Here is a 23043-nt window from a genome sequence, read left to right on the forward strand (position 1 = left end):
TTATACAGAAGTATGAACTTTCCTCTGTGTGTATGAACTTTTGAGTTACTTTGCAATCAGCCTGATGAGGTTTTCTCTTTTATTTGAGAGGATTCTTGATTCTCAGATACGGGGCATGAGACTTAACCATCATTGCTGTATATTTAGAATTCACTTTGTTCCAGAATGTTATCTCAGGAAGTGGATTTGACTCAATGAATGGATAGGGCGTCCGCCTACCACGGGGGAGGTCCAGGGTTTGAACCCAGGGCCTCTGGACCCGTGTGGTGAGCTGGCCCACGTGCAGTGCTGATGCATGCAAGGAGTGCCCTGCCTCGCAGGGTGTCCCCCGCGTAGGGGAGCCCCACACGCAAGGAGTGCGCCCCATAAGGAGAGCCGCCCAGTGCGAAAGGAAGTGCAGCCTGCCCAGGAGGGGCGCCACACATACGGAGAGCTGATGCAGCACAATGACGCAGCGACAACAAAAAAGTGACAGTTTCCCGGTGCCACTGAGAATGCAAGCGAATGCAGAACACACAGCAAATGGATACAGAGAGCAGATAGTGAGGGGGAGGGAATAAATTTAAAAAAAGAATGTTATCTCAGTACTCCATCTTAAAGCGCTGATGTGCTCACTTACCAGAGGATCTCTGCAACACAGGTGAGTTTATAACGTTATTTACTCAAAATCCTCAAGGTGGATTTCCTTAACATTTTGGTGTAAAGTAGGAAAAGAACGGAGCTTTGATTTTCCTGCGCATCGTTCCGGCAGGTATCCAGTGCTTCCTCAGTCCAGGTGCTGGGGATAGAGCGGTGAGTCAAACACGCGCCGTCTTGCCCGCATGGGGCTGACGGTCTAGCTAGCGGGGAGCACAGTGTGAAACAGGAAGCCCCGCCAGTGCACGCAAAGCTGTGCTTTCAGCGGGGGCTGGGGAGATGAAGTAAGGCCTGCGACGCAGGTAGCAGGTAGACGCAGGTAGCAGGTAGCGTGGGTCAGGGCCGGCTCCTTGGTGTCCGGGCCACACAGAGGCCGTGGAAGGGGGAGTCGGTGATCCCCAGTGAGGGGCTAGGAGGACAGCCCTAGACGGAGGGTCTCCAGCCTTGAGCCACGAGCCTGAGGCCTGGAGGAGCTGGACGAGGTGGTCTGGCCCCGCGCGGCAGGAGCAGGGCTGGGACCACCGGGCTGGGGATTGGTTAAGGGGAGGCTAGTTTCTGGAAGGATCCAGCTGGAGAACAGCCTGGTCTCATTGAGGTTTTGGGCAGTGGTGGAGAGTGTAGGGGCAAGCACGGAACTTGAAGAAAGCACGTGGAAATAATTTTAAAAGCCAGTTACAAAATCTTCGTTATCCGTGGTGATGTATGTTAATGCAGAGGCCTCTTTGGACGCCTTCTAAGTCCTTTAGAACACACACCCACATTAATTCAAGCAGACAAAATCAGTTGTACTATTGCTCACTTTTCATTCAGTAGACCCGAGGAAAAACTTTGTTTTAAAAGTAAATTCTCACAGCAGAAGAATTTTCTGGCTTATACAACAGGGTGCATTTAATCCTTATTTTATATGCTGATGAATTTTAAGTATGATTCCAATTTTGATGTCTAGCTTCTTTTTTTTTTTTTTTTTAAAGATTTATTTTTATTTATTTCTCTCCCCTTCTCCACCCCCTCACCTGCCCCAGTTGTCTGCTTTCTGTGTCCATTTACTGTGTTTTCTGTGTCTGTTTCTATTCTTGTCAGTGGCCCCGGGAATCTTCTTGTTGTGTCATCTTGCTGCGTCAGCTCTCCGTGTGTGCGGTGCCACTCTGGGCGGACTGTGCTTTTTTTCGCGCTGGGCGGCTCTCCTTATGGGGCTCACTCTGCGCGTGGGGTTCCCCTACACAGGGACACCCCTGCGTGGCACAGCACTCCTTGCACGCATCAGCACTGCGCATGGGCCAGCTCCACACGGGTGAAGGAGGCCCGGGATTTGAACTGTGGAGCTCCCATGTGGCTGGTGGCCGTGCTGTCAGTTGAGCCGAGTCCGCTTCCTATCTCGCTTCTTTTTAATTAATTAAATTGCCAGGAGCTTTGGGTCAGAATCCTTCCCACTGGAGCCTCTGCGTTTGAGGTACTGAAGAATAGGCTGTTGACTGACCTGTAATATTTTTCACATCCACTCTAAAGACGTTTTTCCATGTGACCCCAAAGTATTTCGTTTATAAAATACACATGGCTCTGAAACACTGAATTTTAGCTCCAGATATCTTTTCAACTGAGTTAATTCTGCAGTGTTTATTTGGGTAGAATATTGTCATTTGTACTCTTTAGCCATTTGTCTCTGTCAACGAGTGGAGGGGGAATATTAATCTCGTATGAAATTCAGATAAGCGGGGAACAGATGGATTTTTGGCTTTTTGAAACCTCTGAACTCTGCAGCTGTGCCGAGTTGTTGAACTATGAATAGGGAATTTTGGATGGTGGTGAGAGAGGGCTGGCATGCCCTAATTTGCCACAAAGTACCGTCTGTCTGCTTCTTCTCTGGTTTTGTCCTAACGCTGTGATACTCCGCAGGTGTCCCTTGGAGAAGCGTGCGTGCTGGCTGCCCGCGCCATGGGTGAGGAGCTGGCTCAGCGTGCGTGTCGGGGCCATGTGCAGACAACCGCGGGAGGCGCAGGGGTCTCAGTGGAAGAGTAGCTTCTCCTTTCTCTTATCTCTGCAGTGAGGAAAGGCTGCGCCCAGCCCCCGGGCCAGACACGGGGGTGGCACGGCAGAGAGGACCCTGTCCTTTGGGGGTGCGTATTAAATGCGGCCTTTCGCAGTTTGGTATTGCTTATGAATTCCAGAAACAGGTACTGGACTGTGTTCATCAACTGGTGTGTTCGTCCGGGCGTATTAGGTTGTGTTAGATTCAGAGGTTTCACTTTTACATCATTAAGATTAGGGCTTTTATTCGACCACGTCATTCGGGGCGACACGGTTTGAGTCCCTGCCCCACCTCCCCCCTTGTCAGCTGTATGAATGGATGTTCAATCAAAGGCGGGAGTAAATACACTAAGGAAAACACAGAAGCAGTTACGCAGGAAGAGAGTGCTCCGTAGACAGGGCCCGGCAAGAGAGGTGGGCCTGATGGTGTTCAGCTGACCTTGTGGAGAGGCCAGAGCAGCTGAGCCCTGGAAGAAGGGAGCCCGGGGAAAGTGACAGGGGCTTTATGGCAGCCCAGACCGGAAGGAGCTGGGACCACGGCGCCTTGGGAGGAAGGGGAAGGCTGAACCCTCGCGGACGTCGCCCGCCATCTTGCTTCGTCTCGTGGCCAATGACTTTGGGTGAGGAAGTACCTCTTACGTTACCTTGAGTTGGGCTCTTTCGGCCCTGTGACTGTAAGCTTCTACCCCAAATAAATACCCTTTGTGCAAGCCAACAGAGCTCTGTACTTTGCCTCAGCACCCCTTTGGCCGACTGACCGACAGCCCATCCTGGTTGTGGCATCCGCTTTTCCCCTGGAACCTTTGCCGGCCGAGGTGAACAGCTCGCTGCCAGTGTCCTGTGTGGAAAGTGTGGCCGCTCCCCAGTCACCGCCTCCACCACCTTACTTCATGGGGAACAGATGCCACAAAGACACAGCATGCAGTAGCTCCTTTGTGGTGAGGACCCAGGAGCAGCTCTGTGGGGGCGTAACTCACCTACCTTAAAATCCACACGTCCACCGTGCCATGTGAGGGTTTCTAGTGTGTTCACAGCCTTGTCTATGCATCACCCAGTCTAATTTTCTGCATTTGCATCGCCCCGTAAAGAACCCACCCCTGCTAGCAGGCACCCCCCAGCTTCTCTCCCCCAGGGCCGGCACCCACTTACCCACCTTCTGCCTTTCCGATTTACCTTTTCTGAATGCTTGGGGTAAACGCATTCACACAATGCTTGTTTGTGCCCAGCTTCTAGCTGCATGCCGCTTCTGCCCGGTATTCCTTTCGATATTAAGTTTAACAGTGTGAAACTGCCCCCTCTTGATCTAGAGGTGGGGTGGATATCACCATCCCAGAGTCCACAGAATAGAGGAATAAAATATGGATTAGAGTGGCCTTACTGACATTCTACTATAAAACTATTGTGATTAGTAATAGAAGCAGTTGTAGCATTGATGTGGAGAAAGTGGCCACGGTAGCTGCTGAGGGCATGGAGAGGGAAGAAGAGATGAGATGTGGGGGCATTTTCAGGACTTGGAGTTGTCCTGGGTGGTACTGCAGGGACAGATGCTGGACTTTATGTATCCTGCCGTAACCCACTGAATGTGCTGGGGGAGAGTGAACTACAGGGTCAACTATTATCCACGTGGTGCAGCAGTGCTCCAAAATGTATTCACCAAGTGCGATGAGCATGCCACAGTGATGGGGGGGAGGTTGTTGGTGTGGGAGGAGTGGGATGGGGGGTGGGGGGTATTCAGGAACCGCTTATGTTTTTTAATGTAACATTTTTTGAGATGTATATATCTTAAAAAAAAAACAATTTACAAAAATTAGGTGTAGGGGATGGGGAGTGGGCCATATGGGAACCTCTTATGTTTTTTGGTTTTTTTTAATGTTTTTCAATGTCACATTCCTTGTGATCTATTAACTTTAATAAAAACAAAAGTGGGAAACTGGTGTTTGCTGTGACTCAAAAGGGTGCCACGGCAGCAGCTTTCCGTGGTTCTGTGCAATGGCTTTCTTGTTCAAGGACGGGAAGATCCTCTTTCCTCCCTCTGCACGGTTTTCTCTAAAATGAATTTAGGAAAATCTGACCCAAGCCTGCACTGGTCTTGGGCTCAACTCAAGGGAGACAGCAGGGAAAGGGGGTCGTTCAGGTGCTGGAACGGGTTGTCGCCGCTGGCAGGGGCGCAGAGCCCCTTCGGCTACCCGCTGGTCTCGGCAATAGCGACAGTTGGTCGGATGATTTCAAAGGAACAGAAGTGTCCTGATAAGTGCTGCGATGAAATTCTGCACCATGCGAACCAGGAAGCCTGGCCATCCCCACCAAAGGGCCGCCGGTGGAGGGGCCCTGACCTCCAGGCGTCCTGTTCCAGAGCTGGAGCCGGCAGTCCTCTGTGCCGAGCCGGCGTGGGCAGGCGAGAGCACGGGGCCAGCCGAGGCAGGGCTGTGCTGGTGGCCGAGCAGCTGCAGACCAGCACACAGGCGGCCCCCTGTGCCGGAAGCCGGTGGGCAGCCGCCTGTGCCGGGAGCCGGTGGGCAACCCCCCGTGCTGGGAGCCGGTGGGGAACTCCCATGCTGGGAGCCGGTGGGCAGCCCCCGTGCCGGGAGCCCGTGGGCAGCCCCCGTGCTGGGAGCCAGTGGGGAACCCCTTGTGCTGGGAACCGGTGGGCAGCCCTCGTGCCGGGAGCCCGTGGGCAGCCCCCGTGCTGGGAGCCAGTGGGGAACTCCCGTGCCAGGAGCCAGGAGAAAGCCCCCCCGTGCCGGGAGCTGGTGGGCACCAGCCTGTGCCAGGAGCCAGTGAGCAGCACCTTGTGCCGGGAACCAGGGAAAAGCCTGCCGTGGTGGGAGCTGCTGGGCAGCCGCCTGTGCTGGGAGCCGGTGGGCAGCCGCTGTGCCGGGAGCCAGGAGAAAGCCCCCTGTGCTGGGAGCCAGGGAAAAGCCTGCCGTGCCGGGAGCTGGTGGGCAGCAGCCTGTGCCAGGAGCCAGTGAGCAGCACCTTGTGCTGGGAACCAGGGAAAAGCCTGGCGTGGTGGGAGCTACTGGGCAGCCGCCTGTGCCGGGAGCCGGTGAGCAGCCCCCATGCCGGGGGCCGGTGGGCAGCCCCTGTGCCGGGAGACAGGGAAAAGCCCGCCATGCCAGGAGCCAGTGAGCAGCCCCCTGTGCTGGGAACCAGGGAAAAGCCTGCCGTGCTGGGAGCTGCTGGGCAGCCCCCGTGCCGGGAGCTGGTGGGCAGCCGCCTGTGCTGGGAACCAGGGAAAAGCCTGGCGTGGTGGGAGCTGCTGGGCAGCCGCCTGTGCCGGGAGCCGGTGGGCAGCCCCTGTGCCGGGAGACAGGGAAAAGCCCGCCATGCCAGGAGCCAGTGAGCAGCCCCCTGTGCTGGGAACCAGGGAAAAGCCTGCCGTGCTGGGAGCTGCTGGGCAGCCCCCGTGCCGGGAGCTGGTGGGCAGCCGCCTGTGCCGGGAGCCAGGAGAAAGCACCCCGTGCCGGGAGCCGGTGGGCAACCCCCGTGCCAGGAGCCAGTGGGCAGCCCCCCGTGCTGAGAGCCGGTGGGCAGGCTGTGGGAAGGCCCTGGCAGCGCAGCCCTTGTGCCATCGTGGAATTAAATTGGCCATTTCTTTCAAAGATAACTGCAAATTGTTGCAGCGTTTATCATCTGAAGGAAGCTCAGCCAGACAGCCAAGCAGAGGATATTGATGATTAAAAAAACAACAATGAAAACCAAAACAGAAACCGTGACGTTTCTGTTCAGCGGAAATCATCTTTCTCCTAATTGCAGAAGCCGTGGAATTAAGTACACAGTGTAATAAGAGCATTATTCAAGGAGCAAAATGGAAATCATTTGCAAAAATCAGCTCTCGCCGGCAAACCCAAAGCCTCAGGGGACTTGGATCTTATTTAACGTGCCATTCCTTGAAGAAGATCCTAGTAGGCATTTCGTTACTTACGGTTGCAGGCTATTTATTATTTCTCCTAAATGTTTGCAAAAGTGTGAATTCCTTTTGTGTCTACGATGCAAAGCAAACCTCAGAAAGGGGGAGGGGGGAGGTGGCAGATAAATTCCTATTCAGCTGAGAATTGAAGCATCTCGTTATATGGGAGCCTGGCAAGGTAATGGCGTGATGCAAGAAGCTGTAACTGCCCCGAGACGGCGCGACGTGTGTGGTCACTGGCCTGCGTTGGGCACGTCGTCCTCGCCGGCCATGATCTTGCCGTCACATGCCCGGTTAGGGAGTAGCCTGTGCACGGCTTCTGGGATTGCGATGACTGCTTTCGAGGGACGGGCCTTCTGCTTTCTGGAAAGGCTGAGGAACGAGATGATTGCCACGCTAAGGTGGCAGTTTTCCTCCACTCAGCCCAGGGTGCCCGCTGTGTTTGAGGATTGCCCGGGCGGCTGCTCCAGAGGAGAATTCCTACTTTTCCCTGAGCCCCTTGCAGAGGCAGAACTGCCTGTCGAGGTGCAGGAAATGAGTGCTTTGGGGGTGCCCGCGCCCCTCCAGCTCTGCCTTCTCTCAGCAGGTCAGCCTTTGAATTACCTGCCCTTCTTTCTCCCTGGGGGAGAGAGGGCAGCACACAGAGCACGTGCTCACGTGTCCTCCGTTCTCCACGGTGGTGGCGGGAAAGGCGAGGCGTGGGGCAAGTGGAGACGGGGGAGCCTCGGGGCTCCCTTTAGTGAGGGCACCTCTAGGTGGTTCCATGGAGAAGTAGGGAGCTGTGCTGTTACAGGCTTGCAGGTAAGTTAAAATCCCATATGCCTCCAGCTCTTCCCATTCACATCATCCTTAATAGAAAACACAGGACTGGCTCAGAACCGCTGAGCTGTCCCCTTGAGTCCCAGAAACTTCACTTAGCTCATTTAAAACCTTCAAGGCCTCCTTGGCGTGTGGCCCATCTTTTTTTTTTTTTTTTTAAGATTTATTTTTATTTATTTAATTCCCCTCCCCTCCCCCGGTTGTCTGTTTTTTTCTGTGTCTTTTTGCTGCGTCTTGTTTCTTTGTCCGCTTCTGTTGTCGTCAGCGGCACGGGAAGTGTGGGCGGCGCCATTCCTGGGCAGGCTGCTCCCTCCTTCGCGCTGGGCGGCTCTCCTTATGGGTGCACTCCTTGCACGTGGGGCTCCCCTACGCGGGGGACACCCCTGTGTAGCACGGCACTCCTTGCGTGCATCAGCACTGCGCATGGGCCAGCTCCACGCGGGTCAAGGAGGCCCGGGGCTTGAACCGCGGGCCTCCCATGTGGTAGACGGACGCCCTAACCACTGGGCCAAAGTCCGTTTCCCGTGTGGCCCATCTTTATCATGGGCTTTTCCGCATCCCCAAGGCCGTTAGGAAGCCTCGTGGGCCGTGGAGGCGGCAGGGCTGCCTCCTGAGCGCATCCCTCTTCCCTTGCCTCTCCATAGATGGATGTCATTGATTCTCAGGGGTTCAGACGGAAAGGGGCAGAGCCCCAGGGAGCTCACAGCATTCCACAGGGGTCTCTTGGACATACACCTACCAACTCCAGCACCAAATTATAGGTTCAAATAGAAGGGACAGAAGAGGCATGTATAGAGAAGTCACAACCGAGTCTAACTCTGCCACGCTTGGGAGCATAAACTCCAAAGTAGGGCCCACTGGCAAGGCACCAATCTCCAGAGCTATCTGCCATGATCATAGGACCTGGGTGTCTCTAGAGCTCTCAGGAGCCCCACTATTTGGGATAGTATGAATGTGGGGGGCAGTGGATACCATGTACTAAACTACTATAGCACAGTGTCAGTGTTTATCATTGCCTAGTTAGTACAGTCTCATTCTTTTTTTTTTTTTTTAATTTCTCTCCCCTTTCCCACCCCCTGTCCCCCAGTTGTCTGCTCTCTGTGGCCATATGCTGTGTGTTCTTCTGTGTCCTCTTGTATTCTTGTCAGCAGCACCGGGAATCTGCGTCTCTTTTTGTTGTGTCATCTTGCTGCATCAGCTCTCCCTGTGTGCGGCACCACTCCTGGGCAGGCTGCACTGGCCGGCTCTCCTTACAGGGCGCACTCCTTGCGCGTGGGGCTACCTATGCGGGGGACACCCCTGCGTGGCATGGCACTCCTTGGGCGCATCAGCACTGTGCATTGGCCAGCTCATCACATGAGTCAGGAGGCCCTGGATTTGAACCCTGGACCTCCTATGTGGTAGGCAGATGCTCTATCTGTTGAGCCAAATCTGCTTGCCCAGTCTCATTTTTAATGACTGCTTCAGAACTACCAGGTCAGGTTTAAAGTGAGTTTCTGTTAGCTTTCAGTGTGATCTCTGATATTAGCATTGGACTTGGGCCCTATGTTACATTAATTGAGTCTGTAAGCAGAATGCTTTGCAAGCATTTGCTGATTTAGGAAAGGGTAATATTTTAAATCTGTTGGTGCCATTCCTTACCGTCTGTGCAAGTGCTACCCGTATGCTGCATATGAGAAAGACTCCCTAACTTTCACCCAAACACATGTGCCTTTTAAGTTCTTGAGCAAAAGGGAGAAGAGGTTTATGAATGTAAGCTTCATTTCAGGAAAACCCAGCTGGATGATTGCATACCCTTGGTCAGTGTGCAGTAGCAGCTTTAGGGAATGGGGTTCCAATGATTTCATTTTTGTTTTTGTTTTGGAGAGAGTAGGCAATAAAATTGGTTATAAAGTTAAATGTGCTATTTAGAAGTTGAGACAAATATCATACTAAAGCTTAGATACTTGACTACATGCTTAGTTTCTTAATATAGAAATTGTCAAACATACTCAAAAGTAGATGGACTATTTCATTGTCCTCCTATGTATCCACCACCCACCCGCTTCCACTGTCAGCTAATTGACCCACCTCCTGCCTCCTCTGCCTCACCGCCCCCAGCCCCCAGAGTAATTTAAAGCAAATCCCAGACATTGTGTCATTTCACCCGTAAATATTTCAGGATGTGTCTCTAATATGGAAGGATTTTTTAATATTTCATAATACCATTATCATGCCAAAGAAAATTTACTTTTATTCCTTTTTTTTTAGATTTATTTTTATTTATTTTTCTCCCCGCCCAACCCTGTTTCCCCCCTTGTCTGCTCTCTCTGTCCATTTGCTGTGTGTTCTTCTGTATCTGCTTGTGTTCTCCTTAGGTGGCTCTGGGAATTGATCCTGGGATAGGCGATTATTCTTTTGTGCCACCTCATCTCCCCATTCTGCTAGTTCTTATTTTCCCTCCTCTGTGTGTCTCGTTGTGTCTTCTAGCAGCGCCAGCTCTCCGCGTCAGTTGGCACTCTTGTGCGGGGTAGCTTTCCTGCACAGAGTGGCATTGTGGGGCCACATTCCCTCATGGGCCAGCTTGCCATGTGGCCCAGCTCGCCATGTGGGCCAGCTCGCCCTCACCAGGAGGCCCTGGGCATCGAACCTGGGACCTACTATATGGCAGACAGGAGCCTAGTTGGTTGATCCACATCTGTTTCCCTACTATTATTCTTTAATGTCATCTAATACTTCATCTATAATATTTGCTAAACCCAGGGTACCTAGATTTAGATACTTAGAGGATAAATTGCAAATTAAGGTAGCTTTGGTGTAAATCAGTAAGCCAACCTAAAAGATACATAAACTTTCTTCCTTTCTGTTCCGCTAGTGCTCCTTGGCCTCCATGAGGGTAAGGGTGCCCTGAGGTTTTGAAAAAAATGTAATGATTTATGCAGAAAGAAGATAGATGATATAGTAAAGGAAAGCCTCATTGATAAAAAGTGGATGCAAGTTCTGTAGGTCAAATAGAATGCAAGTAACACTCGATGTCTTGAATTACATTTGTGAGCCTCAGTTTCTTCTATAAAATGGGGGTGACAATTTACCTCATAGTTTGTTGTGATAATTAAATGAGATAAAGTGAATATGGTATTAACACAGTATATCGATGCTAGGCACTTTTTATGTAATTCTTCTATTTTTTTCTGGAGCCTGAAGATGAGTTGCAAACATCAAACCAAGAAAATAATAATAGCAACACATAACGCAAAGGGCTGGTTCCTGTCAACATAAAGAACTCCTTCGAGGCAGTAAGGAAAAACAACCGACGACAGCTCAGTGGAAAAGAGGTCAATAGAGGTGGTCATGTTTCCAGAGTCAGGAAGAGGAGATAACAACTTTTAAATATATAAAATGTACTGTATAGGAAATGCAAATAAAACTATAAGCTAGCATTAAAAAGGTAAAAAGAAAATTGACTGTTATATTGAGAGGGACTCGAAACAGGTAGCCGTCAGTGTTGGGGGGAGACCTGTCACAGCCTCTCTGGAGAGCGAGTCGGCAGCACATATCAACATTTAAGATACCAAGAACTGTTGCGTCTTGGAATTTACCTTACGCCTATGTTGTAAGTGAACGCGGAGAAGTATTTAGATGATGTTCATCGCAGAATAGAAACCATCACTGAAAGAGAATGGGTTAAGTTGTGATAAATCCTCACAAGAGAATACTTTCAATCATAGAATAAAAATAAAATTGTAGGGTTATTATGTTCCATATTAGTAAATGGAATGATCTCCAAATGAAACTGTTACATGAGGGAAGGACGAGGCCAAGTGCTGGATGGAGATTGCTACCTACTGGGTGAAAAGTGGGGAGAGGTCTGCCTATGGGTTGGTCCTTGCCTCGAATTTGTCTGGAGATTAATATGATATCCCCAATGTCCTCTTGGAGGGACAGTGGGGTCGAAGGGAGACTTTCCAATACATTGTTGACATTTTTACCATATGTGTGTATGAACTATTCAGAATACTATATTAATAACAAAAAAGGTCTACACTTGATTTTTAAAAATTTTTTAATAAAGATTTATTTTTCATTTATTTTCTCTCCTCTCCACCCCCCCACCCCGCCCCCGCCACCCTAGTTGTCTGTTCTCTGTGTTGATTTGCCGCATGTTCTTTTGTCTGCTTTTGTTGTTGTCAGCGGCACGGGAATCTGTGTCTCTTTGTTGTGTCACCTTGCTGCGGCAGCTCTCCGTGTGTGCGGTGCCATTCTTGGGCAGGCTGCACTTTCTTTCGCGCTGGGCAGCTCTCCTTATGGGGCACACTCCTTGCGTGTGGGGCTCTCCTACACGGGGGACACCCTGGCATGGCAGGGCACTCCTTGCGCGCATCAGCACTGCACGTGGGCCAGCTCCACACGGGTCAAGGAGGCCTGGGGTTTGAACCGTGGACCTCCTATGTGGTAGATGGACGCCCTAACCACTGGGCCAAGTCCACTTCCCTACACTTGATTTTGACTCTAAATCACACAGATCTTTTCTACATCCGGGGCAGACATTGGCTAACTTCTTATGTAAAGGGCACAATAGTACAAGTTTTAGCATTGTGGACTACACAGTCTCTGTGTGGTGACTCAAGTCTGCTATTGGACGTGAAAGCAGCCATAGCTCATACTGAATGGGCACGGCTGTGTTCCAATCAGATTTTATTCAGTGGGTTGGATTTTGCCCGAGGGCTGTAGTTTGCTGACCTCTGACTTAGAGGGTCTGAGTAGCATCAGTCTAAACTCTAAGTGAAAATCTATATTCTGTTCAGTGCTCATAATACTATCAATTGGGGTTTTTCTTTATCCATTTTGTTTGTCTTTCTCGAGTGCATCTCTGCTCCTGCCACAAACACATCCGAGTTCTTCCCTGTTGCTCCCTTTCTTTCTTCGACTCTCGGCTTAAAAACTTCCTCCCCAGGAAGTCCTCTGTCATCGTTTGCTAGAGCTTCTGTGGCAGATAACACCCAGCGGGTTGGCTTAAACAACACGTATTTATTTACCGGCTCATGGTTTCAGGGGCCAGAGGTTCCACATTCAAGTGTCGGCAAGGCTGTGCTTTCTCCTAGGGTCAGAAATGTACCAGAGATGTGGCGTCTTCCCTCCCTGGGGCCTCCTCTGACTTCAGCTTCTCTTTATAAACCAGTAGTGGAGATTAAGTCCCATCTGATTCAGACTGACCACACTTAAATGGGATTTTTGAAAAGCCTCTTCTCTACTGTGTTGACACCTTACGTGATCATCTGTCTTCAGAGGGTCCTGTTTCCAGATAGATTCACACCCACAGGTAGGGACTAAGGTTAGAAATGTGTCTCTGGTTGGGGTACAAAATTCAGTCCACCATGCCCTCCTAGCTCACTCTATCTTCTCCAGTCGTACTTCTTATTATCTGACTTGAGGCTCTAGGAAGTGTTTTTTGCCGGTCAGTTATTTGGTTAACGGGCGCATTTGGGGACCAGGATGTGGTAGTTAAATTCATTTTCTAGCCATCCAGGAGCTCTCTAGAACTTTTATTCCAGCCCTCTTTGTTGACTGTTCTTTGCCTTCCTGGCTTCTTTTGTGATACTAATATAGTTGAGTAGTATTAAATGGGGGAAGAAGTGGGTAAAGAGAGAAACCAGAGGGGTTTGACATACATGGACTCTGCAGAAAGCAGTTAATGCCACAGGCCTGGGCAGTGACCCTTAGACAGGCCTGCTGACAAGGCCAGCCCTCGGTTCATATCTGGGAACCTGGATTTTGTGTGGCTTTCTGCCATCCCCTACTTAGTGAGAAGGCACATTGTGGCTAAACTGTTGAGCACCTGCTTTCCTTTTTTTTTTGAAGACAACCCAGGCATTTATTTGGGTCTTAGAATTGCAAATCAGGAAGCACAGATTATAGGTAGCAAGTTGTGCCCCATCTTGGCACCTACAGGCAAGAGTTTTAAAGAAAAATTAAACACTTAGATAAGCTGTTTGTGGTTGGTGGATATTTGGGGTATTCCAGTTGTCCTACAGGTTAGATAGTTTACTGAATTCTTTATCTTGTGGTTTTATGGTAGCTGCATGTCCTCAGAGTTTTTCAAAACATTGCTTGAGGTTTCGCATACTTTGACAGTTGTTTGTGGTATCTGTCTGAGATTTGCTGAGGGTAGCCTCCAGAATGATCTTGTTTTAAATCTCTTAGCTATAATAACTCTATTTTGTTTTGTTCCTTTTTACATTTTCCCCTTTTAATCAAGAACTTTCTCTGAAACCATTGCTGATCACCATTTGGCGTTAGTCCATCAGCACCAAGGAGGATTACCCTGGGAGTCATGTCCCACATAGGGAGGAAGGTAGTGAGCTTATTTGCAGAATTTGGCATAGAGGGGGGGCCACATGTAGCAGCAAGGGTTTTTTCAGGGTGTGACTTTTATGCATCAATTATGATTAGGTTTAATTTAATCATTACATAAATAAATTTAGTAAGTGCGAACTTCAAGATCAGGGACTTGGAGCATTGGCTTGACTCAGGAGATAGTTGAGGCTATTATTCTGGAGATGAGGCAATGAATAAGAGATATTGTAGTGATATATATATGAGTTATATATATATATAATTTCAATCACTGAGACTTGTTATGTGATCTACCTGCTTTCCTTTTGAGCCTGGCATTCTATTAGATGCTAGGCAGAGGCTGCCTACACAACCAGCGTCCACTGAAAACCTTGGGCACTGAGTTTCTGAGAGGCTTCTGTGGTAGATTGTACTTCATGCGTGTGGTCAGCACTTGTCTGTGGAGCAGTTAGGTCTGTCCTCTGTGACTCCACTGGGAGAGCTCTGGAAGCTGGAGCCTAGTGTCTCCAGGCTGTGCCCTGAGCACCTTTGCCCTTTGCCGATTGTGCTTTGGTCCTTTCTGGGTGAGTTTGTGAAATGCTGTGACACAAACCACGCAGTGGGTTGGCTTTGCAACAGAAATTTTTTGGCTCATGGTTTGCAAGGCTAGTAGAGGTTCAGAATTGACGTGTCAGCAAGGCTCTGCTCTCTCCCCCTAAATCTCTAGGGTTCTGGTGCCGGCCCTCTGCAGTCTCGGGTTTCCTTGGCTGGCATTTCTGCCCCGCCATCATGCGACCATCTCCCTCTCTCTCTCCCGGAGGCTGCTCCTCCATTTCTGCCCCCTTTCAGCTTCCCGCCTCTCTATGGCCTTCCCAGACTGTGTGAATCTTTCCTCCTCATCCAGGCGCTCCATGGTTAAGGCCCCACCGTAACTAAGGTATCGCGTTTTCCAGAGGTGCTTTTGACACACAGGTGCACACCCACAGCCACACAGGTGAAGGCGGAGGGCATAACACATTCTCCCACGCTTCCCCACTGCGCTAAGACACTGCTGTGAGGACGGCCAAGTGCCGGGTCCTCGGCACTTGGCATTTCTCCTGAAATTCCAGAGGTGTGGAGGTGCAGAGTTAGCCACAGAAGGTGCACAATCACAGCATGAGTGGCTCTTCTCAGCCCTGTCTGCCTGCGGAGGTGGCATCGTGCTGTGGGGAGAGCTCAATCCTCAGAATGTGGTCCCTGGACCAGAGGGTTCAGCATCAATGTCCTTTCCCAAGGCGAGTTGTGAGCACGTCAAGCTTGGGGGGAAAGTGGGGAGGCAGCAGAGTGCCGTAGCTGGGAGGATGGGAGCGTCGGAGCTGGAAGGATCTGCCTTCAGTGACCGTGGCAGAGCAAGGCACGAAACCTCCCTACACCTCAGTTCTTCACCTGGAAAATGTCAGAGTGAAGCTCCTAAATCCTAGGGTTGCTCTGCAGACTAGAGCATCTTAACGTCTATAAAGAACTTCTCCAGCGTCCAGCACATAGTAGGCACTCAGTGTATGCGGCAAAAAGGCGGCGTTTGCAGTGATCTGTTTTGATTCAGGTTTTTATGAACTGGACGTTAAGGCTTAAGATCTGAGAGTACCGAACATGCTTTTTGCTTGAAGCATTTGCTTTGTTTTTGCTGCTGCTTCTCCAAAAGTGGCTGCTCTTCTGCTTTGGATGTGTGTGTTCCTATACGCTAGACGTTGCAAAAACAGCAGCGTCGAAGATGTCTTCAAGACCAGAGGAGTGTGTGCTTTGCGCCCCGGGACAATGGGTGCTGGCGGCAGGAGGCTTGCTTGTTACATTAGGTTTGACTCGTGAGTGTAATCATGTGGGCTGTTGGGAGTCAGGGCGTGGGCCCTCGAGCCCCTGCAAGCAGAGAAGGTCTGTGGGTCTCATTTTATCTTCAGCACATACCCACCAGTCATATTCCATGCCACGGTGTGTCTGTTTTTACATCATTACACGATTTTCAATTTTGAAATGGACCTTATTTTCTTTGGGTGAAGAAAATAAGGCCCTTGCCTCAGGAGCCAAATTTCGGGGGGCACCAAAAACCTTCATCATCACGATAACGTGTATACATATATATGTATGTTTTAACAGCTTGGGGAGATATAATTCACATGCCCTACAACTCACCCATTGAAAGTGAACAATTCAGGGGTTTTTAGCATATTCACACTTATGCAGCCATCACCACTATCTAATTTTACAACATTTTCATCACCCCAAAAAGAAGTCCCATACCCCTTAAGCAGTCGCCGCCCCTTCCCTGGCAACCACCAATCGACTTCCTGCCTCTCTGGCTTTGCCTGTTTCTGGGACATTTCATGGAAATGGAGTCATGCGACATGTGGCCTTAGGGGAGGCTTCTTTCACTCAGCTTCATGTTTCCAAGGCTAAGGCATGTGGTAATGTGTGGCAGAACCTCATTCTTTTTTAATTGAATTGAATTTTTTATTTTTTTTAAAGTTTGTTTATTTTGGGACTTCATTCCTTTTGATGGCTGAATAACATGGCATTGTATGCATGGCGATGCCAAGTTTATCCATTCATTAGTTCACGGGCACCTTTTGGCTAATGTGAATAATATTTTTAACAAATTAAATGCACAAAATCCCCCTGAAGACTGCAAAATGGACTTGAAATAAAGGACTGTAAGTATTCCTGACTTTTCCTCTTCCCTCATTTTCCAGTATGGCTCGGCACAGCATGGACCTATGTGCCCCAGAAAAACATACTCTTTTTTTTTTTAAGATTTATTTATTTCTCTCCCCCTCCCCCCCCCCCCCCCGTTGTCTGCTCTCTCTGTCCATTTGCTGTGTGTTCTTCTGTGACCGCTTCTATCCTTATCAGCGGCACCAGGAATCCAGGTTTCTTTTCGTTCGCTATGTCAGCTCTCTGTGTGGGTGGCACCATTCTTGGGTAGGCTGCACTTTCTCTCGCGCTGGGTGGCTCTCCTCACGGGGCGCACTCCTTGCACGTGGGGCTCCCCTATGCGGAGGACATCCCTGCGTGGCAGAGCACTCCTTGCGCACATCAGCACTGCGCGTGGGCCAGCTCTCTACGGGTCAAGGAGGCCCGGGGTTTGAACTGCAGACCTCCCATGTGGTAGGTGGACACCCTATCCATTGGGCCATGTTCGCTTCCTGGAACATATTCTTAAATTGAAGTCCATTCCTGCGGTGTGAATTCTTGTAAATAGGCCTTTGATGAGATTCCTTTAGCTTAAGCGTGGCCTAGCCGAATCAGGATGGGTCTTCTCCGTGGAAGTCCTTACAGGGGAGGCCACAGAGAGGAGAGAAAGCCACCGGGGCACAGCCGGCTGCTGAACTTGAGTGGAACCCAGAAGAGAGGGGAGGCCGCCATGTGCGTTGCCACGTGACGGAAAAGCCAAGGACCAAGTGTTGTTGGCAGCTGGCACAAAGCGCCACGTCTTCCAGCAGAAAGCCTCGCCTTGCCGGCGCACCTCGGTTCTGGACTTTCTTCTAGCCTCCAAAATGTGAGCCAGCAAATTCCCACTGCTTAAGCCAACCCATCGCACGGCATTCACCTCGGCAGCCGGGACACTGACCCAGCCCCTGTCCCGACCCTGTCTGGAACCTTCGGTCCTCTTGTTCCTGGTGGATGAGCTGTGTTCGTTTTGATTTTCCGGGCCATCTCAGGCACTGTGGCGCAGTGGGGGGACCCGCGCTGAAGTTGAGCGGGGCAGCTGGGCCGCTGCTAACTGAGCTAATGGGATGCAAACCTGCCTCGAGGGAGGAAGCGCCACTGAGGGGAGGAAAGGACCTGGACTGTGACGCTCTGGCTGGTAGCGCTAATGGAGTGAAGAGGAGACACGGGGCCCCTCTTGCACCCCACCCCTGCCTCCCAGCACCATCCCCTCTGCCACTCCCAAAGCCCGGTGCTCTTGGCAGATGTTCTCTCTCTCTCTGGCCACCTGTGCTCTCCACGCGGGTTGACCTTCCCAGGGCCTTAAGGATGAAGGTTTCCTTCCTTCTCCTTACTTTCCTAGCCAGGCTCTTCACCGTCCACCCTGTGAGGTCTCCCGTGGCTGTGACGTCTTCTCATTCTCAAAATAGCGTCTTATCCTCAAGTTTGTGCAGTTGTGCAGGCTTTAAGCCGTCCTTCCTGCTGCTGACTCTTAGCGTTTACACGTTTGTATTTGCACACTTCGTCGCGAGTCGTTCTTCCTCCTCCCAGGCGCACACACGCCCTTCTGCGCACACGCACGCCCACAGGTGAGCACACACGCGCACACGCCTGCCTCTGGCGGCCCACCCCCGTGCAGCCCTGCCTGTGTTTCCCAACCCCCGATCAAGGTTTAGTCATCAGCACGCAGGACCCTTTCTCGAAAGTGGCACGGGTTGGGGATGGCCTCCCCGTGCCTGTGCTGGCCCTTGCTCCTGCCGTCTGGTTTAGGAAGGTTTCGTGTATATTTTTAAACTCTACAGAACCGGTGCTCCTTCCTGCCTGCTGTCAATTCTCTGCTTCTTGGCCCCCAGAGGAGACACCAGTGCAGTCCCCTCGGCCACTGGAGCTGCTGCCTCAAGAGTGGGTGCGTCCCCAGGCCCCCTAGAACGGAGGGGAAAGGCGTATGTGTCTCCCAGTAGCCCCAGGCCCACTGCTGAAGGCCTTTCCCAAATAATTTTGTAAGTGGTGACCATGGTCTTTCTGGTCGAACTAGCCAAATTGCTCTCTACTCGCTACCACACGAGCTCCGTTAGATCTTTGCTGAAACGTTGTGGGGTTAGTTATAGAAACGTTAGCTTTTCTCAAGAGGAGCCTCTGCCTGCTCTCGGGCACGAGTGGGCTGCGGCGGGTCACTGGGTAGAGGGCAGGCCCAGGGATGACACATTTGTCAGTCTCCAGATCCAGGGAAACCGACGATTTACAACCCAAGTTCATGAAAAATGTTTGTATGAATTTTACTTCATATTGGATGCTCTTTATGCTCCCGGAAGGCTGTACACTGATTCCTTTATGTTTATTTGAGGAAACTGTTGGTGCTTTTAAAAGTGACTTGTGGTTTATGAGGGTTCTGCGTACATTTTTAAACTCTGCGGAACTGCGTCGATAGCCTGCTTCTTTAAGTGTGCCGCTGAGGTTACTCTGCTTATTTATTCACCACCCATCAAGAGCATCTCAAAGGTGGCGCTCTTTGGAGTTGACCCTTGTTTTTCTGCCATCTATTGCAGGCTGACTCTTGGACATGAGGGAATCCTACCAGGTTAGGGCTCCTCGGTCTTGCTGACAGTTCTGGAATGTGTTTGTTCATGCCGTCATGTCGTGCTGCTCAGTAGAAGTCGTCTCTCATATTCACATGAACGTTTATCAGCCATGGACATAGCCATTGACTTACTTGTGTTTACAGTATCGTTTGGAAATAGGTACTCCAGGAGAACTTCTGTTGACAGGATAAAAATTGCTCAGAACCAAGTGCTGATAGGAGCATCGTCTGGGCCCCTGACAAGCTGCCATGTGGCCCTAGCCTCCTGCACGGTGTGCTCTTGGCATTGACTGTCCTGCTGATGGGGCGCCGGGACATGGGCACGTGCAGGTGCCTGGACGTTTGAGGTGCCGTGCTTGTCTTGTCAGCCTTTGTCAGGGAAGGCATGCCTGAGTTTTGTAAAAGGTTGCAGTTCTCGAGAGTCTTCTTGGAAGCGTTCCCTCTGAATAGGATACAAGTAGACTTAGCTAGTAACGTAAACGATCTGCTGTGAGACATATGCTCATTTCGTATTCGTAGCATTTAAAGATCGTTACGTAATTTTATATTAGCATAGGCTCCGAGTTTCTCCCCCAAGATATTTGTCAATGACAAAAGGCAGAAACTCAGACTAACCCGGCACACACCCCCTCAACCAAACGGGAGAGTTTCCAGCCCCAGGAATGAGTCGTGCCAACCTTCAACCCCAGGGGTCCCCTCAGGGGCAGAGCTTTACTTCTGTGGCCTTGTTGCCTGAAACGCGTAGCCGCGGTCTAATCGTGAGCAAATCGGACACCTTCCACACGGTAGCTGGTGCTCGTCCGAAGCACCCGGGTCATGGGTGACAGGAGGGGCCCAGGAGGTGTCCCGGAGGAGAAGAGCCCGAGGAACAGGGTGCCCGGGTGGGTTGTGGGTCTTGCGTTGGGTCCTGTGGCAGAAGCTGGGCATGTCGGGGAGACCAGTTTGAATAAGGTCTCCAGTTTAGTTCACTGCGTTGTCCCCGTGGTAACGTCTTCATTTTCCTAATTGGTGTGGTACTGTGAGATACCAGCGTAAGGAGAAGCTTTTACCAGAACATTCTGTACTGTTTTGGCAACTTGTTTTTAGACTTGTCTAAAATGATTTCAAAATAATTTTTTGGTTTTAGGAAAGGAATTCTTTTATAAGTGCCTTAGCTGAGTTTTTAGTTGGCGTCACTGCGATGTTACTTTGGCAGTTCTAGTCCTTTGTAAAGAATGTGGCTCAAAATGTCTCTTCATGATTAAAACGGTGACTGAGATGTTATGTAGCTCGAGTGAAACGTCCTGGAGGTAGGGACTAGGTTTGTGCTTGAATTCTGAGTGTTTGCAAGTTTTTTAAGAAATTTATTTTGTAGTATGCCTCTTCTTAAAAGGTCACACCGTAGCATCTTTTCAGTATATTTGAATTCTCCCTCCCTCCCTCCCTCCCTTCTTTCCTTCACATGCAGGGGATATTCTGAGTATTGGTTTTAAATCACGGCTCTAAATCATCCTATCTTATCTTTAGACTTGTCCTCAACCTCCCTGTGAGGGGTAACTCTCCTGTTCTTCAGAAATCTTAAAACGGGGAGAAGATGGACCTCTTTGAGCCTCTGTTGGAATTTCCCACAGGCCAGGGGACACTCTAGGGGGCTGTGCCCCAAGTCCTGTGGGAGTAGGGAGGGATCACAAAGACAAGGTGGAGTGTGGCCTGCTATCCACCCTCCTGGAGCCAGGGTGGGCCTGACCTTGAAGGTCTCTGTAGCCCACGTGGGGATCCTTCTGGAGCCAGTGTGGGTCTCTCCTTGAAGGTCTCTGTAGCCCACTAGGAAGCCAGGGCAGGTCTGACCTTGAAGGTTTCTGTAGCCCACATGGGGACCCTCCTGGCGCCAGGGTGGGGCTCACCTTGAAGGTCACTGTAGCCCACGGGGGGACCCTCCTGCAGCCAGGACAGGTCTGACCTTGAAGGTCTCTGTAGCCCACATGTTGACCTGCCATAGGCCATTCCTACTTACTCACCCTGACCTTGGGCAAAGACCCCAGAGGATCCTTTGGGGCAGCGGGTGCAGGTGAAGAAGCCCGGGGTCGGGGTCCTGGATGGTGAATCTGCGTGCTCCTTGCTGAATGGGGCAAAGACCCAGCCGGCTGGCCACCTGAAGAACAGCTCTTATTTCCTTTGTGCTCACATCTGTCCCTGCCATCTCTTCCTGGTTCTTACTTGTACGTACAGACACTTCGACTTGGTTATTGCCGCTGCCCGCATCCTCCTCCGCCTGTTCCCCACTCCAGGAATCTCCGTTTTCCACTCTGTTTGCTGCCTGCCCGGGCAGCTGACCTTCTCCCCAGCGCTGACCACTGGTGTTTTCAAGACGCTGCGTCAGGCCTCAGCCCCTCCGCCTCCTCCTGCCGCGTTGTGGGTGCACGGGAATGTCTGAACGCAGTTGTTTCTAGAGTCGACGAAGCTCTGATGGCCAAAACTTTGGTCTCCTGTTAGGTATTTGTGTAGAAAAGGGGTGAATGTGCTGCCTCAGGGGGGTTGCAGCGGGCCCTTCCTACTGGAGGGTCAGAGGCCTTGCCCCCTTCCTACCTGCCCACCAGTGCCCTCGCCGCCCCCGCTCACCCCCGCCTCCCCGGCCCCTCTTCCTGTGCTCCCCCCTCCCAGCAGCCGTGCCTGGCCTGCACCCATCTTTCCCCTTCAGTGCGCAACGCCCCCACGCCTCTACCCTCTTACTTGTCCCCACCCATCCCCTCTCCATCCCCCGTGCCCGTCCACTACCTTGCACCTATCCCCCCCTCCCCACCCCACCCCTGCCCCCTCCTGGGGTTTCCCAGCTGCCCTCCAGCATGAAGCTCTGTAGAGGAGCCCAAACTGCACCCAAGTACTGGCCTGGATCAGCACAGGAAGTGGTTTTAAGACGAGACGTCGACAGACGCAGCTGGAGCCCGGTTAGCAGAGGAAACGCACTGCTTAGGACACAGCTTTGAGAAAGTCGCTCTTCTCGTGCATGGTGGATAGAGACCGATAACCATCCCGCACGCCAGTGAATTCTTTTTTTTTTCCTTCCCCTCTCACCCTCCCCGCCCTGCTGTTTTTGCTGTCCGTGTCCATTCGCTGTGTGATCGTCTGTATCTATTTCTCTTTTTGTCTTCTCATCTTTCTCCTCTAGGATTCACAGGGATTCGATCCTGGGGACCTCTGATGTGGAGAGAGGTTCCCTGTCAATCGCACCACCTCAGCTCCTGGTCTCTGCTGTGCTTTACCTTGACTCTGTCCTTTGTGTCTCTCGTGTTGTGTCGTCATCTTGCTGCGTGACTCACTTGCGTGGGCACTGGCTCACCATGCAGGCATTCATGTGGGCACTTGGCTCACCACGTGGGCACTCACACGGGCACTCGGCTCGCCATGCGGGCACTCACATGGGCATTCGGCTCGCCGCACAGGCACTGGCTCGCCATGCGGGCACTCACATGGGCATTCGGCTCGCCGCACAGGCACTGGCTCGCTATGCAGGCATGCTTTCTCTTCTTATTTTTCATGGGGAGGCCCCCAGGATAGAACCTGGGCCCTCCCATATGGAAGGCGGAGGCCCTATCTTGTGAGCCACATCCGCTTCCCCTCCAGTAAATTCTTTTTTTTTTTTAAGATTTATTTATTCCCCATCCCACCCCCCCTCCCCGGTTGTCTGTTCTCTTAGTCTATTTGCTGCGTCTTCTTTGTCCGCTTCTGTTGTTGTCAGCGGCACTGGGAATCTGTGTTTCTTTTTGCTGTGTCATCTTGTGTGTCAGCTCTCCGTGTGGGCGGCACCAATTCTGGGCAGGCTGCACTTCTTTGGCGCTGGGTGGCTCTCCTTATGGGGCGCACTCCTTGCACGTGGGTCTCCCCTATGTGGGAACACCCGTGCGTGGCAGGGCACTCCTTGCGCACATCAACATTGCATGTGGGCCAGCTCCACATGGGTCTAGGAGGCCCGGGGTTTGAACTGCGGACTTCCCATGTGGTAGACGGACACCCTAACCACTGGGCCATGTCTGCTTCCCTCCAGTAAATTCTTTATAAGACAAGGTCCTCTCTCAGCATCACCTTGTTTGAGATTCCCAAGAAATCA

The sequence above is a fragment of the Dasypus novemcinctus genome, chromosome Y (genome assembly GCF_030445035.2).
Source record: "Dasypus novemcinctus isolate mDasNov1 chromosome Y, mDasNov1.1.hap2, whole genome shotgun sequence".
In the NCBI taxonomy this organism is placed as follows: domain Eukaryota; kingdom Metazoa; phylum Chordata; class Mammalia; order Cingulata; family Dasypodidae; genus Dasypus; species Dasypus novemcinctus.